This window comes from Bison bison, unplaced genomic scaffold (assembly GCF_000754665.1).
Source record: "Bison bison bison isolate TAMUID 2011002044 unplaced genomic scaffold, Bison_UMD1.0 scf7180017851409, whole genome shotgun sequence".
NCBI classification, from domain to species: domain Eukaryota; kingdom Metazoa; phylum Chordata; class Mammalia; order Artiodactyla; family Bovidae; genus Bison; species Bison bison.
The window spans coordinates 7128-10003 of record NW_011481982.1 but is presented as its reverse complement, the minus strand read 5'-3'; positions in this window follow the sequence as shown (position 1 = coordinate 10003).

Below are 2876 nucleotides of genomic sequence, written 5' to 3'. Positions count from 1 at the left end.
CCCAGTGTTTCTCATGATGTACCCTGCATATAAGTTAAATAAGCAGGGTGACAATATACAGCCTTGACACACTCCTTTTCCTATTTGGAACCAGTCTGTTGTTCCATGTCCAGCCCAATATGCTACTGGAGATCAGTGGAGAAATATGAAGAATGAAGGGATGGAACCAAAGCAAAAACAATACCCAGTTGTGGATGGGACTGGTGATAGAAGCAAGGTCCGGTGCTGTAAAGAACAATATTGCATAGGAACCTGGAATGTCAGGTCCATGAATCAAGGCAAATTGGAAGTGGTCAAATAAGAGATGGCAAGACTGAATGTCGACATTCTAGGAATCAGCGAACTAAAATGGACTGGAATGGGTGAATTTAACTCAGATGACCATTATGTCTACTCCTGTGGGCAGGAATCCCTTAGAAGAAATGGAGTAGCCATTGTGGTCAACAAAAGAGTCTGAAATGCACTACTTGGATGCAATCTCAAAAATGACAGAATGATCTCTGTTCGTTTCCAAGGCAAACCATTCAATATCACAGTGATCCAAGTCTATGCCCCAACCAGTAATGCTAAAGAAGCTTAAGTTGAACGGTTCTATGAAGACCTACAAGACCTTTTAGAACTAACACCCAAAAAAGATGTCCTTTTCATTATAGGGAACTGGAATGCACAAGTAGGAAGTCAAGAAACACCTGGAGTAACAGGCAAATTTGGCCTTGGAATATGGAATGAAGCAGGGCAAAGGCTAATAGAGTTTTGCCAAGAAAATGCACTGGTCATAGCAAACACCCTCTTCCAACAACACAAGAGAAGACTCTATACATGGACATCACCAGATGGTCAACACCGAAATCAGATTGATTATATTCTTTGCAGCCAAAGATGGAGAAGCTCTATTCAGTCAGCAAAAACAAGACCAGGAGCTGACTGTGGCTCAGATCATGAACTCCTTATGACCAAATTCAGACTTAAATTGAAGAAAGTAAGGAAAACTGCTACACCATTCAGGTATGACCTAAATCAAATCCCTTATGATTATATAGTGGAAGTGAGAAATAGATTTAAGGGACTAGATCTGATAGAGTGCCTGATGAACTATGGAATGAGGTTCGTGACATTGTACAGGAGACAGGGATCAAGACCATCCCCATGGAAAAGAAATGCAAAAAAAGCAGCGTCATCTTAAGTACAGTTAATTTTCAGTTCCATTGTTGGCTTGGGTCCATTTCTTTGAGGCCAGTTCTTGGAACTATGCAAGATGCAGCACCTTATGTCATGGCTACGGTCTGGTCATCAAGGAGTTAACTCCTTCCACCTGATGGGGGTTTCAGAATCAGCCAACAGCTCACAGGAGATGACTCAGAGTATTATCTATAGCCTTTGAGGAGGAACTAAGAGGTCCTTGACTTTGTTTAATGACTAAACTTTATTATTTTTCCTGTTTGCTTTTCTTTGCTTCTGTATTTTTTTTCCCTTTCTCTGAATAAGTTCATTCTATGGCTAACGTTTTTCTATAGACAAAAGGCAGGTGAAGGACATCAGGGTGGTGTTCTGTCCTGGGAAAGCCCCATCGGGTCCTGCGCAGGGTCAATGTCTTTTATCTCAGTTTTCGAACTACAGTCATGAGGACCACACAGCGTTGTAGCAGGAGTCACCACTTATTCGGTATGCTGAGTCCAGAGACTATGTCCTTGATAGCAAGAAGAAAATGCTTAAAAGACAGTGTGAAGTGTCACACGATCTGATGCACATTCAGTGTGCAAATATGCAAACAGGTACGTGGAGGAAAGAGGGGAAGGTGAGGCTGTTGGCAGAGCGTGTGGTTTTCCCACGTCTGTTTTCTCTATTCTAATATATATGGTTATACTTTGATGAGTATAAAAGAGAATTGTAACAACTTTTTAAAACTCTTTGCTATTTTGACAGATAAAATTTGGAAATAACCCAAATGCTCAACAACAAAGGATCGGTTTTAAAATATGTGTGGACATCCATTCAGTACAATAGGGTCTGATTCATCTTCCTCTCTCCTCTCTGGAAAAGTCCAAAGGGAGAGTTGACACTAGTAACTCAAGACTTTTTGTCACTGCTGTGTGGTGTGTGCGTTTGTGTGTGGGTTGGGTTGGTTTTTTTGTTTGGTTGGTTGGGGAGGTTTTTTAGGTTGGACTTCCAGGGAATTTTCAGTTTCTGCTTTTTCTATTTGTAAATTGTATCTTATTACCTGGATGATTTGCTACAAGCCCAGGTTACTCCCCCGTCAGAAATGGGAAAATATACAAGTCTCGCCCACGGGAACCACCACTCCCTCCTCCTTCTGCGTTCACGCCACACCCCCTGGCTGAGGTGGCCCTAGATCTGGCGAGCCTGCCGGGTCTCACCGCGTTAGGGGACTGCGGTGACTCCAGACGCATTGTGGCAGGCCGAGAGGGAGTGGAGCGCAAGGCGGAGCCCACGGCCTTCCTTGGAAGGGGCACAAATATCCCCTGGGTGACCCTGACGCCTTGCGGCCCCTCTCTGGGTTTCAGCTTCCTCCCTCTTATACCAACTGGGCCCCGGGTGGGATGCAGGGATGCAGTCTATGCCCCCAGGGCTGGTACCCAGCTTGAACCAGGCCCCCCACGACTTCCAAGTGTCTCCCCCCCGCGAAGGGCTCCTATCTGCCTAGCGAACCCTGCCACCTCCAGGGGCGCACGAGGGGCCTGCGGCATCCAGGGAAAACCCTGCCTCCCGGTTTCGGTTACTCCGGCCGGGACGCGAGTCGGCTCCCGGGGAAAGCCCGGCCGCCCCACCCAGCTCGGCGCCGGCATCCTCAGCATCCGCACCACTCGCGGCCGCCCCATTGGCCGACGCCCGCTCTGCAGGGCCGTCCCGCAGCCAAT